At 41.2% G+C, this 21,476-nt stretch overlaps 1 long non-coding RNA gene across 2 annotated transcripts in view; it reads right to left on the bottom strand.

The window, feature by feature from the left end:
• Positions 1 to 21,161, bottom strand: part of LOC139356627 (uncharacterized) — a 28,559-nt gene extending 7,398 nt beyond the window's left edge. Inside the window, exons 1-3 of one of the 2 annotated variants that reach the window (XR_011608740.1) lie at positions 20,222 to 21,161; positions 16,976 to 17,137; positions 11,235 to 11,447 (exon numbers count right to left, since the gene is read on the bottom strand). This is a non-coding gene — a long non-coding RNA (uncharacterized lncRNA). Of the gene's footprint in view, positions 1 to 9,599; positions 11,448 to 16,975; positions 17,138 to 20,221 lie in introns of those variants that run through there. The other variant, XR_011608739.1, reaches the window with a different exon arrangement.
• Between the last annotated feature and the right edge of the window lie 315 nt (positions 21,162 to 21,476).

Below are 21,476 nucleotides of genomic sequence, written 5' to 3'. Positions count from 1 at the left end.
TGTATTTTTAAGTCCATAAAAGGGATAAATGGTGGAGGACAGAGAACTTCCTGGTGACCTTCTGCTTGCTCCATCAAGGCGTCTATCAAGGGTCCCCATCTTTGAGTACGGTGGCTCAACTATAGTGGACCATCCCAAAGGTCCCCTCTGGTTCTGCATTGCAGACACTGTGCATGGTGGTGCAGGACCTCTTTCCCAGAGGTGCTTGCTGCTTCATTTACCCCAGTGTTTCTTAACATTTTAGAGTCTTGTGCACGTAAGGGACCGTCCTTCTAAAAAATATGTTTATGCTTATATATTTGCATGCAATTTCAGGGGCTTCCTGGACCCCAAGTTAAGAATCTCTGCTGTGGGGCCGGACATGGTGGCTCATGTCTGTAATCCGAGCACTTTGGGAGGTCGAGGCAGGTGGATCACTTGAGGTCAGGAGTTTGAGACCAGCCTGGCCAATATGGTGAAACCCCATCTCTACTAAAAATACAAAAGAATTAGCCAGGCGTAGTGGGCGCCTGTAATCCAAGCTGCTCGGGAGGCTGAGGCAGGAGAATCGCTTGAACTGGGGAAGCAGAGGTTGCAGTGAGCCGAGATCGCGCCACTGCACTTCAGCCTGGGCGTCAGACTCTTGTCTCAAAAAAATAAATAAAAAAAGAATATCTGCTGTGGAAGATGCTTATTTTTTTATTTTTCAAAATTTTTATTAAGAGATGGAGGGGCGGACGTCTCCCTATGTTGCCCAGGCTGGAGTCAAATTCCTGGGCTCAAAGGATCTTCCTGCTTCATTCAGCCTCCTGAATAGCTGGGATTACAGTGCATGCCAGCATGCTTGGCTGCTCCTGTGTGAGATTCTTGAGGACCAAAAGACATCCTAAACAAGAGTCACATCTCAAACCTTTTTACTGAATTCCTACTGTGCACTGTGCATCATGCTGAGTGCTAAGGGATACCTGTAGGGAAAATCTGCAGCCTTCAGATCAGTCAGAAGGGAGCCCTGGGCAGCAGGGCATCTAGTCATCAGCCTCTCAGTTCTCAAGTCATGTGGGACTGGGTTCCAGGTGTTTCCCACCTCCCGAGTAAGCCTGCAACTTTTCCTTCCATCTGGCTCCCATTTTAGAGCCTTGCATAGGTTTCTCGAAGGGAAGCCTGGATAATCCTGAATCGCCTCTAATAACCACATTTTTTTTTTTTAAATTTTTATTTTGAGACAGAGTCTCACTCTTGTTGCCCAGGCTGGAGTACAGTGGTGTAATCTTGGCTCACTGCAATCTCCGCCTCCCGGGTTCAAATGATTCTCCTGCCCCAGCCTCCTGAGCAGCTGGGATTACAGGCACACACCACCACCCCTGGCTAATTTTTGTATTTTTTGTAGAGACAGGGTTTTGCCATGTTGGCCAGGCTAGTCTTGAACTCCTGACCTCAGGTGATCCGCCTGCCTCGGACTCCCAAAGTACTGGAATTGCAGGCGTGAGCCACCGCGCCTGGATGTAACCTTAATTCTTGTGTCCAACAGGTATTCCCAGGAAGTGCAAAAAACAGTTCCACTCAGGGTTCTAAGTTCGAAGTTGCCCTCATCCCAACCATCATCAACAAAACGCCAGAATGATTTTCTTCTTCTTTCCGTTAATGATAAAAATAAGATTTTGCCATTTGTTGGGATCATACGTATTGAGCACATTTGGGGAACTTGTGACTCTGGGTCACAAAATAAGACTGGGTTTTTGGAAATGTGGCTGGATAAGGTGGAGTGAGGGGGGCGGGTTAAGTTCATGACTGGCTGCAAAAGCTTATCCAGGGTTTGTGGAGCTTCTAAAATTTTCTAGATCCCTTTAAAGAAAAATGACATAAAACAGTGAATAAAAATTTCAGCTCAAAAGTGTTGTTGTCTGTGATCTATGTCATTTTCCTTGTCTCTGAACAAGTTTTTTTTTTTTTTTTTTTTTTTTTTTTTTTTTTTTTTTTTTTTTTTTTTTTTGCGCTTACCTTAAAGTTCTTTATTTCTCTTTCACTTTTGAAGGATAATTTTGACAGGTACAGAATTCAAGGTGTGGGGGCTTTTTCTTTCAACACTAGGTATTTTACTCCACTCTCTTCTTTCTTATGTGGTTCCTGACAAGAAGTTCAATGTAATTCTTTTTTTTTTTTTTCCTGAGACAGGGTTTCACTCTGTTGCCCAAGCTGTGGTACAGTGCCATAATCTTGACTTACTGTAGCCTCAACCTCCCAGGCTCAAGCGATCCTCCTGCCTCAGCCTCCTGAGTAGCTGGAACCACAGGCACACACTGTCAAGCCTAATGTTTCATATTTTTTGTAGAGATGGGGTTTCTCTTTGTTGCCCAGGCTGGTCTCAAACTCCTGAGCTCAAGCAATCCTCCTGCCTTGACCTCCAAAGTGCTGGGATTATAAGTGTGAATCACCGCACCCTGCCCAATGTAATTCTTATACTAGTTCCTCTATGAGTAATATGTATATTTTCCTTTGGCTTCTTTCAAAGTTTTTTTTCTTTTTTTCTTTTTTTTTGAGATGGAGTCTCGCTCTGTTGCCCAGGCTGGAGTGCAGTGGCGTGATCTTGGCTCATTGCAACCTCCATGTCTTGGGTTTAAGCAATTCTCCTGCTTCAGCCTCCTGAGTAGCTGGGGCTACAGGCACCCACCACCTTGCCCGGCTAATTTTTGTATTTTTAGTAGAGACTCTGTTTCACCATGTTGGCTAGGCTGGTCTCGAACTCCTGACCTCAAGTAATCTGCCTACCTCAGCCTCCCAAAGTGCTGAGATTACAGGCCTGAGCCACTGTGCCCAGCTTCTTTCAAAGTTTTTATCTTTGATTCTACAAAATTTGAATATGATAAGATATTGACTTCTTTGTATTACCCTGTTTGGTGTTCTGAGATTCCTGGATCTGTGGCCTGGTGTCTGTCAATAATGTTGGCGAGTTATCAGCCATTATTAGTTAAAATATGTCTTCTGCTCCTTTTTCTCCTTTTAGAATTCCCTTTACAAAGATGTTATACCTTTTGTAATTGTCCTGCCATTTTTTGATTTTGTTTTTCTGTTTTCCTCAGCCTCTTTTTCTCTTGCTTTTCAGTTTGGGAAGTTCTATTGACATTTTCTCAAGTTCACTGATTCCTTCCTCAACCATGTGCAGTCCACTGATGGGCCCATCAAAGGACTTCTCCATTTCTTTTATGGCATTTTTTATTTCTAGCATTTCCTTTTGATTCTTTCTTAGAGTTCTCACTTCTCTATCTACATCCCATTGGTTCTTGCATCTCGTCCACTTTTTCCATTAGAGCCTTTAGCATATTAATCATAGTTATCAGTCTGATAATTATCAAATCTCTGTATATCACAGTCTGGCTCTGATGCATGCTCTGTCTTCAAACTGTGGTTTCTGCCCTTTAGTATGCTTTGAAAATTTTAGGATGAAGATGAGAAAGTTGTTATGTTTCAAAGAAAATAGGTACTGGCTGGGCGCAGTGGCTGACGCCTGTAATCCCAGCACTTTGGGAGGCCGAGGTAGGAGGATCACCTGGGGTCAGGAGTTCGAGACTAGCCTGGGTCAACATGGCGAAACCCCATCTCTACTAAAAATACAAAAATTAGCCAGGCAAGGTGGCATGTTCCTGTAATCCCAGCTACTCGGGAGGCTGAGGCAGGAGAATCGCTTGAACCCGGGAGGCAGAGGTTGTAGTGAGCCAAGATCATAGCACTACGCTCCAGCTGAGATCACACCACTACACTCCAACAAAAACACACATACACACACACACACAAACCAAAGAGAATAGGTACCTTTCATGACATAAATATCACAGTACAAATGTCCATCATCACTGCTAAGTACAAATTTCGAGAACAAATAAACAGGTCATGAATGATGTATACAATCTGCACTGATATAGATGATGACGTATTTTGTCCATTGATTACATAATAGAGGGTGTAATGGGTTAGTTGCTGAAAGAATAGGTCATTCTGTATTGTTATAAACTTCAAAATTACAATGGCTTTCAGATTGAACAAATATACGTATATACACAAATTTTATATTTATTTATATATATATACACACACTGATACTACAGTTATATGTTTGTGTGTGTGTATATACATACTCAGAAATGCAGCAAAATTTTTAAAAAAACCCAGATTCACAGGTTTGAATGCCCAACTGGAGGAGAAAATTTAAAAAGAAGTAGGAAATATAGTGAGAAAATGTCCCCATCCTTTTAGAGGAGCAGCGCTTGAAAGGCAATGATGAAGAGTAGTTTAAAGTTCCCATTTGAGGGACACTTTCCCATTTGAGGAAAGTCCCCAGTGATGAAGCTGGGCACTTTCCCTCCAGCTACCACCTGATTCGCCACAGTAAACGAAGAATGAACGAGAACACACAGGTAGAGTCCTTAGATAAATGACTGTCCCACTGTCCATGCTATATAATTATCCAAGTAAAAATGGTATGACACAGCTAAAACAGTGCTGAGAACAAACCTGATTGCCCCAAATGCATACAGTAATGATGAAACAAAATTCAAATCAGTAATATAGGGTCTTATCTCAAGATCCTAGAAATTAAAGAGCAAAATAAACAAAAAAGCAAGCATAAGGATGGACATACTAAACAGAAGAACAGAAATCAATGAAATTCAAAACAGGAAAATAATAGGAAAAATCTGTGAAACAAAGAATTGCTGGCTGGGTGCGGTGGCTCACGCCTGTAATCCCAGGATATGGGAGACCGAGGCAGGCAGATCACCTGAGGTCAGGAATTTGAGACCAGCCTGGCCAACACAGTGAAACCCCTTCTCTACTAAAAATACAAAAAATTAGCTGGGCATGGTGGCATGCACCTGTAATCTGTGCTACTTGGGAGGCTGAGGCAGAAGAATGGCTTGAACCCGGGAGGTGGAGGTTGCAGTGAGCCAAGATGGTGCCATTGCACTCCAGCCTGGGCAACAAGAGCCAAACTCCGCTTGGAAAAAAGAGTCTTCCCGTTATTTATCAGTTTGGGACAGGTGCCGAGGAGCGGCCAAGCACTGGAAGAATTTTACTGGTTGTCCCAAGTGGTGTCCCCAAACTCTCAAAATCTACAAGCTGTCCAAAAGAATTTGGGCTTTCTAAGTGGTTTTCATATAATGACTATGATAAACCTGTGGTATTTATACACTAATACCTGTGTTGGGCTATGTGACCACTGACACTAGCATATAATGTGGATAGTGTGTAGGAACTCTATAGGCTCAGATAATTCCAGACATATCAATACATACAGATGATGGAAATCTTTTTTTTTTTTTTTTTTTTTTTTGAGACGGAGTCTCGCTCTGTCGCCCAGGCTGGAGTGCAGTGGCGCGATCTCGGCTCACTGCAAGCTCCGCCTCCCGGGTTCACGCCATTCTCCTGCCTCAGCCTCCCGAGTAGCTGGGACTACAGGCGCCCACAACCGCGCCCGGCTAATTTTTTGTATTTTTAGTAGAGACGGGGTTTCACTGTGGTCCCGATCTCCTGACCTTGTGATCCGCCCGCCTCGGCCTCCCAAAGTGCTGGGATTACAGGCTTGAGCCACCGCGCCCGGCCGATGGAAATCTTTTGCACAGTGACTAGTGGTTCCACAGCTGAGTGATGATGGTGCATCAGTTGCTCAGAGCCTCGGCGCTGGGGCCACGTGCTTGGGTTCCTCCCATAGTGGCTCTTTTACTTAGGAGCTCATAAACTTGATTACATTCATCTCTTTCTCTTTTTCTCCATCCAGTGAAAGGTGAGAGTAAGTTAACCATGCCATATCTCTGTGGTGACTTCTGAATGGTTCAATATGTATAATGTTATCAGTGCAAATGCTCATGAAACTTGATTATCAGTGAAATGTCTTGCTTTACATTGCACAACTTAACAAGCTCAAAGATTCATGCAAGCCCAGGATTCCAAACTTCCAAGCCATTGTTCTTTCTGTGACATCTTCCTGCTTGGTCTACAAACGACCACTTTATCCAAATTCACGCTCAATTTTGAAATAATCAGACAAAGTTGTCAAAAGTGCTGTGTCTGCCTGAGCACACACTCAGTGGCCACTCCATATAAAAGGGAATCATTAGGAGGCCAGGCACGGTGGCTCACTCCTGTAATCCCCGCACTTTGGGAGGCCAAGACAGGTGGATTACCTGAGGTCAGGAGTTCGAGATCAGCCTGGCTAACATGGGGAAATTCCGTCTCTACTAAAAATACAAAAGAAAAAAAAAATGAGCTGGGTACAGTGGCAAGTGCCTGTAGTCCCAGCTACTTGGTAGGCTGAGGCGAGAGGATCACTTGAACCTCGGAGGCGGAGGTTGCAGTGAGCCAAGATCACGCCACTGCACTCCAGCCTGGGCAAAAGAGCGAGACCCTGTCTCAAAAACAAAACAAAACAAACAAAACAAAAAAAGGGCACTATAGTCCTCCAGAGTGGTCCAGTTGCTTGAGCCATGGTCAGCAGATGAGATGAGCAAATGGGATGAATACCAGTGCCCTGGGTGGAGCCGCTTATCTACTAACAACCCTTGATATGAAAAATATCATCTTGCCTTATTTATTCCTAACAACTGTAAGTGCCTCTAACCTTAGATTCTGTCTGAATAATGGAACCAACAGTATCTTAGCTCTAGTCACACCATATATCAAAACAGTATTAACAGGTTTTCAAAGCTGCAGCTCTATATGCAAACTTGTACAGTTATCACCTTATTATTATTATTATTTTTGAGATGGAGTCTCGTTCAGTCGCCCAGGCTGGACTGCAGTGGTGTGATCTCAGCTCACTGCAAGCTCTGCCTCCCGGGTTCACGTCATTCTCCTGCCTCAGCCTCCTGAGTAGCTGGGACTACAGGCACCAGCCACTATGCCCGGCTAATTTTTTTGTATTTTTAGTAGAGATGGGGTTTCACCGTGTTAGCCAGGATGGTCTCGATCTCCTGACCTTGTGATCCGCCCGTCTCAGCCTCCTAAATCACCTTATTATTTTTAAATTTATCTTTATATATACATCTGTATGACTTACTTGTTTCTTGGTGTAAATAAATCTGTATATATATCTGTACGACTTACTTGTTTCTTGGTGTGAATAAATCTGTATATTCTTGGTTAATAGTGTCTCCCGACTCATTTCATGTCTCCATTCAAATATGGGCTACTCTTTGGATGAGAAAAAATGATTGTACTTGACTATATTTACCTTTGGAAAGGTAAGTAGGTTGGGTGATCAACTGTAATTGATGCCTCTATGATTTTGCATAAACTCAATTATAAAATAAACTCAAATCATAAAATAAATCATACAAATAAAAGTGTACCTTGTTTTACACACTAACACATAGACAATACACATTCTTATTATTTCTTTCTTAAAAAGTTAATTTATGAATATAAACGACATATCCCAAATTTACTAAACTAAACAAACATTTCATCAGGAGGAAAGACATATTAAAAGCAAAGACAGGTCAACTTCACTGTGTGAAAAGCCACAAAGACATCTGCATCTTTCTAGGTTTGCTCCAAATTTTTGAAATTAATGATTTTAGTAGATTCTTAATTAGGGAAAAAACTGCATTACAACAAACTTTGCCATATTTTCGCCAGGAGTATACTTAATTGGGGAGTTTGAGGGGTGCAGGATGTAATAGGAAATAACACATGCTCTTTAAATAAAGGAAAAGTTCAAAGGCAACCTGCTTGATACTAGAATCAAATATATAAATTGAGGAATAAACTAGAACCACAAAACACATTTATAAGTGCATACAGAAAATACAGGGGATGATTTTTAAATACATTTAAGAGGACAGGATTCAACAGGCCAGTGTGAACATATCTCTAATGCAGGAACTCGGGTTCCCCATAAGAAAGACTAAAATCCGGCCGGGCGCGGTGCAGAGTGAAACTCGGTTTCCACCGCGCCAGGCCAGAGGTTCCATTCTTTCCACCATCAGATATTTCCACCATTCCTGAGTGATCTAATATTTCTAGAACTAATAAGCAAACTGTTCAGAATTAGACAAAGGACAGCACAAATAGATACTCAGTTATAAAAGTCATATTTCTCTAAAAGTTATATTTCTAAAGGTCATATTTTCCTAAAAAGTCATATTTCTACCATTCCTGAGTGATCTAATATTTCTAGAACCAATAAGCAAACTATTTGGAATTAGATAAAAGATAGCATTAGTTGATATTGTTATAAAAATCATAGTTTTTTAGCAATGTAATTATCAAAGTTAATTTTTCCACTTATCTCTATATATTACTATGCATTTAGTTATCTCCCAATCTTTGTGAATTCACAGACGAATTTATCTATCATTGTGTATGTAAATATCTGGCTATTCACTGAGTCTTCAGGCGGAAAAAATCACTGTTTTCACCAGTGCATCTCCTGAGGAGGTGAACAGTTTGGGGGAATACATGTATTTTTCTTTTTTTGAGACAGGGTCTTGCTCTGTCACCCAGGCTTCAGTGCGGTTGTGTGGGCACGGCTCACTGCAGTCTTGACCTCTCAGACTCAGGTGATCCTCACACCTTAGCCTCCCATGTAGCTGGGATGTAATAGGCAGGTACCAGGAGTGGTGGCTCATGCTTGTAATCCCAGCACTTTGGGAGGCCAAGGCAGGTGGGTGGACTGCTTGAGCCCAGGGATTCAAAACCAGCTTGGGCAATAGGGTGAAACCTCATCTCTACAAAAAATACAAAAAGTAGCTGGGCGTGGTAGTGCACACCTGTAGTCCTAGCTACTCAGGAGGCTGAAGTGGGAGGATTACTTGAGCCTGGGAGTTTGAGGCTGCAGTGAGCCATGGCTGCATTCCAGCATGGGCAACAGAATGTGATCCTGTCTCAAAAAGAAAAAGAAAAAAGAAAAAAAAAAAAGAGGGAGAACACAACTAAGCAAAAGGCCACCTAACAACCTCAACTAAATTGTAGGATGTTGCCAAGAGGAACCAGACTAACTGGATCCTATTATTCAATATAATATTTTAGGGAAATTCTCCCTAAATTGAGAACCTCTTCTGTTTTTAGGTTTAATTTCATATATTTAACTCAATCATATGAACACCACTGCAAGAGGAGGTTTGTTTTTTTTTTAATTGAGATGGAGTTTCGCTCTTTTTATCCAGACTGGAGTGCAATGGCGTGATCTTGGCTCACTGCAACCTCCGCCTCCTGGGTTCAAGCGATTCTCCTTCCTCAGCCACCAGAGTAGCTGGGATTACAGGTGTGTGCCACCATGCCTGGCTAATTTTAAATTTTTAGTAGAAAAGGGGTTTCTCCATGTTGGTCAGACTGGTCTCGAACTCCTGACCTCAGGTGATTCACCTGCGTTGGCCTCCCAAAGTGCTGGGATTACAGGTGTGAACCACCACACCAGGCCAAGAGGAGTTTTGAGACACAATTTACACTGAACTGTGATGATTACAAACTTCCAAGGATAACTAGTCATACATTATGGCCCTAGGAGCTTTTTTTTTTTTTTTTTTTTTTGAGACGGAGTCTCGCTCTGCTGCCCAGGCCGGAATGCAGTGGCCGGATCTCAGCTCACTGCAAGCTCCGCCTCCTGGGTTCACGCCATTCTCCTGCCTCAGCCTCCCGAGTAGCTGGGACTACAGGTGCCCGCCACCTTGCCCGGCTAGTTTTTTTTGTATTTTTTTTTAGTAGAGACGGGGTTTCACCGTGTCAGCCAGGATGGTCTCGATCTCCTGACCTCGTGATCCACCCGTCTTGGCCTCCCAAAGTGCTGGGATTACAGGCTTGAGCCACCACGCCCGGCCACCTAGGAGCTTTTTAAAAATGTGATTTAGTGTATAACTTTAGAGAAAACACCAGATGAAAGACCTCCAAGAATTCTCTCCTCCAAAAAAATCAATGAGAAAACTGGCAAAAGTTATCACCATTAACATTTTTAGACCTCTAGAAATTAGCCAACAGCTTGCAGTAATCCAGAGGATGTTTATTAAAAACCCAGCAGAATCTCAATAAGAGCAGTGAGTTTTGTGGCAGTTTAATTTTCTCTAGTCCCATTTCCTGATCTGCAGTTCCACGGTAACCCAGAAAATTAAAGCCCACATTTGCCATGACCAGCAACCTACCAAGTCACTGCAGGGAGCAGAATAGGACTGGAGCTCCCTCAAAGCCTCATTCCCAGATAATTATCACTATTTGAAGTCATATTTGAAGTCTCTATAAGACTCCACCTTGTTAGACTGTATTTGACCTGACTTGAAGTTTGTCCAAGGCAAAAAAGCCTTTCCTGTGGCACAACTGTCAAAAAGAATGAGAGGCAATTGTTTAACTTTCTGGCTGCTTGAAGTGGTGGATTACAGCTGGGGCAAACAATAGACTAACTAAAAAGCTTAAAAGGAAAGCTGGGAAGTGAGATGATCATATGGCTTGTGAAAAGTTCTGACATATTCCTGGGTATCTAGAAAATGTGCAGGGGTCCCATTCTCCGATAAGAGCAACTCACTGTGTCTAAACTGCTTTTACAAACACTATGGTTTGTGCCAAAGATATTTTTCTATCTGGGATACTGGAATTTAGGTATGGACTAGGAAGAGGACACGAAATAACCAGTCCCCACTAAAAACTGTGGGCACTTAGTCCCTAGTAAGCCTCCCTGGTGGACAATGTTTCATACATGTTGTCACAACTCGTTGGAGAAATTTCTATGCCTGTGTGATTTGTTTAGACAGGTTTCTTGGAAGTTTGTGCCTGGTTTCCTCTGGACTTTGCCCCATGCACCTCTTTTCTTGTTTATTTTGCTAGGTGTGCTTTCACTGTAAGAAATCACAGCCAGGTGTATGACTATATACTGAGTCCAGTGGTTTATCCTAGAGAATCACTGAACCTGCAGTGCTCTTGGGCCTCTCCAACACAGGCTGATTGATACACTAGAGATAAAAAGCAACCAAAAGATACCATCCATGAGGAAGTCCAGGCATTGGATTTATCAGACAAAGATTATATTAGCTGTTTTAAATGTATTCAAAGAATTAAATAAAACTATGTATAAAGCACTAAACGATAGTATGACAACTACGTTTCATCAAATAGAAAATAGTAATAAAGTTATAAATCACAAAAGAGAACTAAATAGAATTTCTGGAATTGAAAACTAAAACAACAACTACAAATTTACTGGAGGAGTTTGTATTTGTTTCCTACAGTTACCAAAACAAATCATCTCAATGGCTTAAAACAGCATAAATCTATTTGCTTACATTGCTGGAGGATAAAAGCCCAAAGTTAAAGTGTCAGCTGGGCTGTGCTCTGTTTGAAGGCTCTAGGGAATTATTCTTCTTTGCTTCTTTCTAGCTTCTGGTGGTTGCTGGAAATCCTTGGCTTCCCTTGGCTTGTAGCTGCACCACTCTAATCTCGGCCTGTGTCATCACACGGCCTTCTTTCCTCTGTGCCTGTGTTCAAATTTCCCTGCTCTTATAAGAGAAACAGTAACTGGATTAGGGCCCACCCTAACACAAGATGACCTCATCTTAATTGATTACGTCTGCAACTACTGTATTTCCAAATAAAGCCACATTTACAGGGACTAAGTAAGAGAGCCTCAAACATATCATTTTGGAGAACATGATTCAACCCACAACAGGGCTGAACAGCAGATTTCAGCAGGCAAAAAAGTTCAGTGAATTTGTAGATTGGTCAATTGAGATGATCTAGCCTGATGAATAGTAAGTTAAAAAAAAATAAAAGGAAAGAGCCTCAGAGAACTATGGAACCCTATCAAGCAATACCAACATATACATAAGGAGAGTCCCAGAAGGAGATGAGTGAGAGAAAGGGGATGCAAGAATATGTGAAGTCATAATAACCAAAATATTCTCTAATTTTATGAAAAACAATCAAAATATGCAAGAAGTTCAATAAACTCCAAGTAGCATAAACTCACATCTTTATTAATTAATCAAAAGGCAAAGAAGAATCATGAGAGTAGCAAGCAAGAAATAAATCATCATGCATAAAGGATCATTGGTAAGATTAACAGCTATAAACTTTCAGTTTAAGTTCTAAGGATCTAATGTATAGCATGGTGACTGTAGTTAATTGTACTGTATTGTATACTTGAAATTTGCTAAGACCGTAGATAATTCTCATTTCAAAAAAGTATGTAATGTAACGAATGTCTTAACTGACTTGATTGTTGTAATCATTTCACAATGCATATGTGTATCAAATCATCAAACTGTACATTTAAAATATAAACAATGCTATTTGTTAGTTATACCACAATAAAGCTGAAAGGAAGAATCTATAGAGGCCAGAAGGCAGTGGGATGACACATTCAAAGTTCTGAAAGGAAAAATAAATGTCATCCAAGAATTTTATATCTAGCAGTGGTGTCCATCAAAATATAGAGACATTAAAGCATTCCCAGATAGACAACATTTGAGAGAATTCATTGCTGTCAGACTAGCCCCACCAGAAACACTAAACAGAGTCCTTCCAGCTGAAATGAAGACAAGAGAGTGATTCAAATTCACAAGAAGAAATAAAGAGCACAGGTAAAGTTATGTTAGTAAAAATGAGAAAGTATGTCTAAATAAATAAAATGTATGGACTGGACGTGGTGGCTCATGCCTGTAATCCCAGCACTTTGGGAGGCCAAGGTGGGTGGATTGCTTGAGCTCAGGAGTTCGTGACCAGACTGGGCAACATGGTAAAACTGCAGCTCTACAAAAAATACAAAAATTATCCAGGTGTGGTGGTGTAAGCTTGTGGTCCTAGCTACTTGAGACGCTGAGGTGGAAGGCTGGCTTGAGCCTGGGAGGCAGAGGTTGCAGTGAACTGAGATCACACCACTGCACTCCATCCTGGGCAACATAGTGAGACTCTGTCTCAATAAATAAATAAATAAATAAATGTAATGTATGTAGTAAACACGTATAAATAATGTATTTTTCCTGTATCTGTTTTGAAGGACAACTATGTAAAGCAAATATAAATCTATGTTTTTGAGCATACAATGAATAAAAACGTATTTTATATGACAATAACAATATACAGAAAGGAGCATGGAACACGTATAGGAGAAAAATGTTTGTATGCTATTGAAATTAATTAATCATACTTAAATGTTATAAGTTAAGATGTTAATTGTAGTCTCCAGGGCAACTACTAAAACAAAAAAATTCCATAAATATTATGACAAAAGAAATGGCATAGGGATTGAATCAGCACAACAGGAAATACCTAACACAATATAAGATGGAGGAATATCAAAAGCAGAAGACATCCCACATATACAAAAATAGCAAAATAGAATATTTCAATCCTGTTAGTATTTTACTAAATCCTAATTAATAATTAAATCAAATGGACTTTGATTATACACTTCAGTTAAGTGGCAGAGAGTGACAGAACAGATAAAAAATGTGATCTACCTATATGCTGTCTACAAGAGTCAAACTTTAAATTCAAGACACAAAGATGATCAAAGTAACAGAATAGGAAGAAATGCATCAAGCAAGTATTAACCAAAAGAGGGCCTTCTTAATATTAGATCAAAAGGACAAAATTATTCCTAGAGACAAAGAAGAACATTTTATAAGGATCAAAGGGTCCATCCTTCAAGGGTATAATAATTACAAAATTATTGTAAAACTATAAAGATATAAATTATAAAACTGCATTTTGCACTTACAAGCAGAGCTGCAAAATACGTGAAGGAAAACTGACAGAATTGAAAGTTGAAATAGACACTTTAACAATAATATTTGGAGACTTCAATACCCAACTTTGAATAGTGGATAAACAATGAGGCAGAAAAGTTCAACAAGGAAGTAGAAGACTTGAACAATACTATCTGAGAAACCTAATGGGCATCTATAGATTGCTCCATCCGGCAATAGCAAGACACACATTCTTCTCAAACACACATCAAACAGTCCCCAAAATAGACCATATGATAGGCAAGAAAACAAATCTCAATAAATTTAAGGTGATTAAAATCATGCAAGTTATGCTCTCGGGCCACAATGATTTTATTAAATTGGTTTTATTAAATCAATAATAGGCAGAAATTTAGGAAATTCACAAATATAGGTTAATCAAACAACACCACTTCTATATAGCTTATGGGTCAAAAGCACCATAATAGGAATTAATAAAACACTTTAGATGGATGGATACAATAACACAAAATATCAAAACTTAAGGGATACAAGAAAAGCTGTGCATTGAGGGATATTTATATCCTATATTAAATGCATTTAATATAGGAAATGCCTATATTAGAAAACATGAAATAATTCAAATCTACAATTTAATCTTCCACCTAAGAAACTGAAAAGAGAAGCACAAGCCAAACCAAAGCAAGCAGAATGAAGGAATAGAGATTATAATGAAAATAAATAAAATGGAGAAAAGAAACGTAATAGAGAAAATCAATGATCAAAATTTCTTTGAAAACATCAAAAAAATTGACAAACTTTTAGCTAGACTAACCTAGAAAAAAAGAAGACTCAATACCAACCCTACGAAAACATGAAAAGATTATAATACCATGAACAACTGTATGCCAACAAACTATATAACCTAGATGAAATGAAGAAATATCTAGAAAGCAAAAAACCCAATAAAACTGAAAAAGAAAAAGAAAATCTGAATATACCTATAGCAAGGTATAGATTGAGTTATTAATTTTTTTAAAAAAAAGGTCAAAATCCCCATAAAGCAAAGCTCAGGGCATGATTGATTCACTGGTGAATTCTATCAAAAGTTTATAACAGAATTAAGTCTTTCACAAACTTCTAAAACATGTAAGAGGAGGGATCATTTCCCAACAACCCATTCTATAATCTTAGTACCTTGATATCAAAACCAAAGACATTGCAAGAAAAGAAAACAACAGACCTATGTCTTTAATGACTACAGATGCAAAAAATCCTCAACAAAACACTTGCAAACCGAACGCAACAACAACAACAAAAAGGATGATACAAGGGTCAGGCAGGGTGGCTCATGCCTGTAATTCCAGCACTTCCGGAGGCCAAGGTAGGCAAATCACTTGAGTCCAGGAGTTCAAGACCAGCCCAGGTAACGTGGTGGAACCTCATCTCTACAAAAAATACAAAAAAGTATAGCTGGGCATGGTGGCATACTACTGTAGTCCCAGCTACTTGGGAGACTGAGGTGGGAAGATCACCTGAGTCTGGGGATGTCAACGCTGCAGTGAGCTATGGCGAGCCACTGCACTCCAGCCTGGACAACAGAGTGAGACCCTGTCTCAAAAAAAAAAAAAAAAAAAAAAAAGAGAGAGAAAAAGAAAAAAAGAGAAAATGATACATGATGACCAAATGGGATTAATTTTAGGAATGCAAGGTTGATTCCCAAAGTTTGTATCAATCAATGTTAATATGCCATATTAATAAAACAAGGTTAAAAATGCATAATCATCTCTTGTGTGCCTGCGTCTTGATTGTGGAGCAGCCTCCCCAGGTCTCTTCTGCAAATGGGCTCTGTGGCCCAGCTGCCCTGACCCCACCACCTGTGATCGTGTGCCAAGGCCTGGGAGAGGTCGCTGCCCAGGTCACCTGGGTTCCGCTTCCAGCAACAGCTCCTGTGGCAGCACCAAGTGCCTTGGGGAAGCCATGCCCCAACCCCCGGGTTTCCCCAAGGCTGACCCAGGTCACTGGTGGGCCAGTTTATTTTTTGGGAAGTCCACCCTCCTATTCATAGCCATGGTGTTGGAGTCGGTAGAGCACCCGGAACCCCCCAGGCCTCCAGCAGCATGACCAACTGGGGCCTGGCTCCGGACACCCCGAGGAAGCAGCCCAGTGGCTAGTCCAGCACAGCCCCGTCCTAGACGCCCCGTCCTGACCTGAGCAGCCACCACCAGCCCCAGGCCTGTGGAGACGCTAGGCCCCCAGAGTCCCTCCCTGACTCCCTCCCCACTCCTCACCCTGTAGGACTAGGCAGCTGCAGCAAGCTGACTTTCATTCACATCAACACAGCAGACACCAAAAAGGAGTGAGAAAGCCCCGCTCCCTACTGCTCCAGTACTTGTGACCTCTCCTGATACCTGGAACTGTGCACCTGGCACCAAGCAGAAAATAAACTCCAAGTAACCAGAAAAACAAACAAACAAAAAAAGCATAATCATCTCAATAGACTAAAAAATGATTTGGCAAAATGCAATGCCCTATCATAATAAAAATAGTTATCTAGGAATAGAAGCTGGCTTCCTCAACCTTATAAAGGGCATCTATGAAAAACCCACCACTACTTTATACTTAATGGTAAAAGACTGAAAAATTTCCCCCGATATCCACTCTGCCCCTTCCTCCCCCCCCCTTTTTTTTTTTCTGAGACGGAGTATTGCTCTTGTTGCCCAGGCTGGAGTGCAATGGCACAATCTCGGCTTTCAGCAACCTCTGCCTCCCGGGTTCAAGTAATTCTCTTGCCTCAGCCTCCTGAGTAGCTGGGATTATAGACATGTGCCACCATGCCCAGCTAATTTTGTATTTTTAGGAGATGGGATTTCTCCATGTTGGTCAGACTGGTCTCGAACTCCCGACCTCAGGTGATCCGCCTGCCTCGGCCTCCCAAAGTGCTGGGATTACAGGCGTAAGCCACCACGCCAGGCCAACTCTCATCACTTTTGACCCAACACAGTAATGGAAATTCCAGCTACAACTACTAGGCAAGAAAAAGAAATAAAAAGCATACAAATGGACAGGGAAGAAATAAAACTACCCCAATTTGCAAATGACATGCCACTGTATAGGAAATCATCAGAAATAAATGAAAAACTATTTGGACTAATAAACATGTTCAGCAATATTACAGGATACAAAATCAATAGGTAATAATTTTTCTCACCATAAAAATGGTAAGTAATTGAGGTTGTGGATAGATTAACTTGATTTAATTATTCCACATTATATTAGTAAATCACAATATCACTTGGCACCTCATAAATATATACAATTATAAACTGTCAACTTACAATGAAATAAAAAAAATTTCTTGGGCAAGAATTACTGTGTCAAAGGATATGGTGCATTTTAAGGATCTTGATAACTTGCCAACTTGCTTTCCAGAAAGTTTATATGAGTTTATTCTTCCACTTGTCCATAAGAGAAGATTTCAAGGTTCTTTGAGCATAATCCTATATTGAGAAATAATAATAATAAACCTTTGACAAGGCTTGAAGCCTTGATAAACAAATCAATTGTATTTCTATGAACTTGCAATAAACAATCTGAACTTGAAATTAAGAAAACAATTCTTTTTGCAATAGCATCAGAAATAAACACTTAGAGGCCAGGCACAGTGGTTCATGCCTGTAATCCCAGCACTTTGGGAGGTTGAGGTGGGTGGATAATTTGAGGTCAGGAGTTTGAGACCAGCCTGGCCAACATGGTGAAACCCTGTCTTTACTAAAAATACAAACATTAGCCAGGAGTGGTGGTGCACGCCTGCAGTCCCAGCTACTTGGGAGGCTGAAGCAGGAGAATCGCTTGAACTCGGGAGGCAGAAGTTGCAGTGAGCTGAGATCGTGCCACGGCACTCCAGCCTGGGCAACAGAGCAAGACTCCATCTCAAATAAATAAACAAATAAATACATAGAAATGAATTTATCAAAAGAAGTACAAATCTTGTACATTGAGAACTACAAAACATCATTTAAATAAATTTTAAAAGATCTAAAAAATGGAAAGACATATGTTCATAGACCGGAGTGCTTATACTTAAGATGTTATATTCCCCTAATTCATTGACAGATTCAGCAAATTCCTATAAGGATTCCAGCTCCCTTGAAACTGACAAGGTGATCCCAAAACTCATAAAGGAATAGAACTCAATGTAGAGAAAATAATCTTAAAAAATAACAAGGATTCAGACTTCCCAACTTAAAAACTTAATATAAAGGTAGTATAATCTATCTGTGCGGTACCAGTGAAAGGATGGATGTATACATCAGTGAAATAGAATTACGAGTCTGGAAGTAAACCCTCACGTTTACTGTCAATTTTTAAAAAGGGTGGCAAGGCCAAAGACAGAATAATCTTTTCAACAAATGGTGTCAGGACAATGAGCATCCAGAAGCAAAGAACGAAGTTGGACCCCTAACTCACACCATACACAAAAATTAATTTAAGAGGCCAGGCATGGTTGCTCATGCCTGTAATCCCAGCACTTTGGGAGGCAGAGGCGGGTAGACCACTTGAGGTCAGGAGTTCGAGATTAACCTGACCAACATGGTGAAACTCCGTCTCTACTAAAAATACAAAAATTAGCCACGCATGGTGGCACATGCCTGTAATCCCAGCTACTCGGGAGGCTGAGGCAGGAGAATCACTTGAACCCGGGAGGTGGAGGTTGCAGTGAGCCAAGATCATGCCATTGCGCTCCAGCCTGGGAGACATGGGGAAACTCTGTCTCAGAAAAAAAAAAAAAAAAAAAAAATTAAAAATGGATCAAAGGCTTAAGCCTTTGATAAAACATAAAACAAAAAACATGAAAGAGCTGAACTATATGAATCTCAGAAAAAAAGGGCATAAATCTTCATTTTCTTACATTTGGCAATGAATTCTTAGATGTATCACCAAAAGTACAAGCAACCAAAGGAAAAATAAATAGGACTTCACCAAACTTAAAATCTGTTGTGTTTCAAAGAACACCATCATGAAAGGGATACAACAACACACAGTTGAATAAATTTTCTGCAATTCATATATCTGATAGGGTCTATTATCCAGAAGAGATAAAGAACACTAGTAAATCAACAATAAAATGTCTAACACATTTTCAAAATTAAAATAGGATTTGCATAGATACTGCTCTAAAGAAGATACATAAATTGGCAACAAATTAATGAAAACATGTTTAAAATCATTAGTTAATAGGGAAATGCCAGTCAAAACCCCTGAAATAGCACTTCACATCCACTAGTGTGGCTATAATTTAAAAAGCAAACACAGGTGTTAGCAATGATTGGAGAAACTGGGACCTTCCCACATCGCTTGTGCAAATATAAAAAGGAAAAGACTTTGGTGGTTCCTCAAACAGTTACAGAGCTACGATTATGGCCTAGCAGTTCCAATGCTAGATATATATCCAGGAGAAATAAAAATCATATATTCATGCGACAATTTGAAGATGGGTGTTCATAACAGCACTATTGATAGTAGCCAAAAAATGAAAATAATGCATCCGTCCATCACTGATAAATGGAAAAACGAAATGAGTTATGCTCCCACAATGGATGGTATTCCACCATAAACAGGTGAGGTCCAGATATGGCCACAACACGGGTGAACGTGAATCCTCTCCGCCTACTGAAGAAGCCAGGACACAGAAGACAGCCCATTGTATGATTCTATGTATATGAAATGTCTAGAATAGAAAAACCCACAGACAGAAAGCAGATTAGAGGCTGGCAGGGCACGGTGTGTGGAGAGAATGGGGTTGGTTGACATAGGCAAGGGGTTTCTCTTTGGAGTGGTGAAGTACCAGAATTAGGTAGTGGGGACGATGGCAAAACCAGAATATACTAAAAACCACTGAATTGTATCCTTCATAAAGGTGCATTTATGGACTGTAAATTATATTTCATTATATTTCAATACAAAAGAATATGACTATTTTGTTTCTAAATCTGATGCACTGAATAAACTACAACAGTCGCTGGTGAATAAATTGAATGATTAAATTGCCACAGGGACTTCAGTAGAGGGGCTTATACGGGATGATATTTGAGGCTTAGCATTGGTCCTTAGCCAGATCCGGTTTTGGTGCTGTTGAACAGCTGTGGGGCAAGGGTTATATTTTCTTCCCCAAGAATCCATCCCCATGTATACTCTTTATTGGAATCCATTATCTCCTTATCACTAACTGTCCAGTGGGGACACCTGAATGAAAGGGGGGTTAGGAAGAGGGATCCTGCATAAAATGGTGTGCATAAAATACCCCACAGACGGATTGCGTGGGAAGAGTGACTTTCTTTACATGAGACAGTGTAGAAAGTCAGCACAACACAGTGACCAGAGCATGGGTGCTGGTGCCTGATGGCCTGAGATCAAAGCCACGTGTGCCTGGGACTGTCACTCAGCCCTTCCGTCCTCAGCTCCCTGTTCTGGGGTGAGAACATGTTACTAGGGCTTGCTTAGTACTACCATGTTATAAGGCTAAAGATAAACTCAGACACAGCCCGCAGAAAAATGACGGTTACTTCATAAGCGCTGCCTACCTAAGTGTTCAATGATTACACGTCAGGAAAAATAAAAAAGACACGAAGCAATGGTGACTGCCAGAGAGGAGACATGGAGGGTGACAGACGGGGGAAGGACAGGGCCCTACTGTTCCACATGGGCATGGGCACGACACTTTACAGCTCCTGGATGTGCAGAGCAGGGGCTGTAACTTTTACTTTATGGTTCGTGGCACTGAAATTGACAGAGATTCAGTGACGTGTTCAGAGTAGCAACGGGGATGAGTAATGAAGCTCAGGCAGGGAATTTAGTTGGTTCCCAAGGGATGGAGATCCCTGAACACCTGAGACTGAGGCAGGAGATCAGCAGGACTCACTTTCCAAGCAACTATCACAGCCCTGCTGATGGAAACAAGATGTAGCGAAGAAACTGTCCCAAACAAGCTAGGACTAGGAATTCTATTGTATACGCTTGAGTCACCCCCACCAGGGCCATGACAGCTTACAAATGCTACGGCATCGACCTGGAAGTTGCCATGTGGTTCTGGGACTCCTGGTTCTGTTCCAGAAAGTCGTGAACAGCCCGCCCCTTAATTGGCATATAATTAGGAGTGGTTATAAATATAGCTAGCCATCACTACACTGGTGCTACAAGCCTCTGGGACAGGCCTGCTCTGTCTGTGGAGCAGCTATTTTGGCAGACACTGTTGTTCACACAAACTTGCTGGCTTTCACTGCTGGCTGGCTCTTGTTTCCTGAGCAAAGCCAAGGACCCTCACGGCCTAAGGTACCATTTTGGAGTTCACCTGCATCAAGACCATTAGATCACGCCCTGGACTCTGAACCAAGGACCCTCCTCACTCCTTTCCCAAATCCTCCTACCCCATGGCTGCTGCAGGGAGACACTGATGCCTGGAGGAGGTGCTTGGCCCAAGAGAAGGGCCCAAACCCTGACTCAACTCCTGGCTTTACATTTCAACTCCTGGCTTTACATTTCAACTCCTGACCCAAGATGCCATGACCTTCCCCCAAATGAAGCCTGCTGAATGTGTGGGGTCCAAATGTGTGTCTGTCTCCCACCACACTTGACTCTGTGGCTGCCTTGTGACGAGACATCCCTGTGGTCGGGGGACTGCCCTGAATGACCAGTAGCCTGTTTGACTCCCAACCGACTCGGAATGCAGGACGTCCCCCACCAACTGCCCATGTGACCGTTGGACTTTGAATCAGATTCGCCTTCAACTGACCAAACTGGGCTGCTAGGCAGTGCAGATTCTTTCATTGAAAAAGTGGC

The sequence above is a fragment of the Macaca nemestrina genome, chromosome 10, assembly GCF_043159975.1.
Source record: "Macaca nemestrina isolate mMacNem1 chromosome 10, mMacNem.hap1, whole genome shotgun sequence".
Classification (NCBI taxonomy): Eukaryota; Metazoa; Chordata; class Mammalia; order Primates; family Cercopithecidae; genus Macaca; species Macaca nemestrina.
This window is presented reverse-complemented; position numbering and strand designations above follow the sequence as displayed.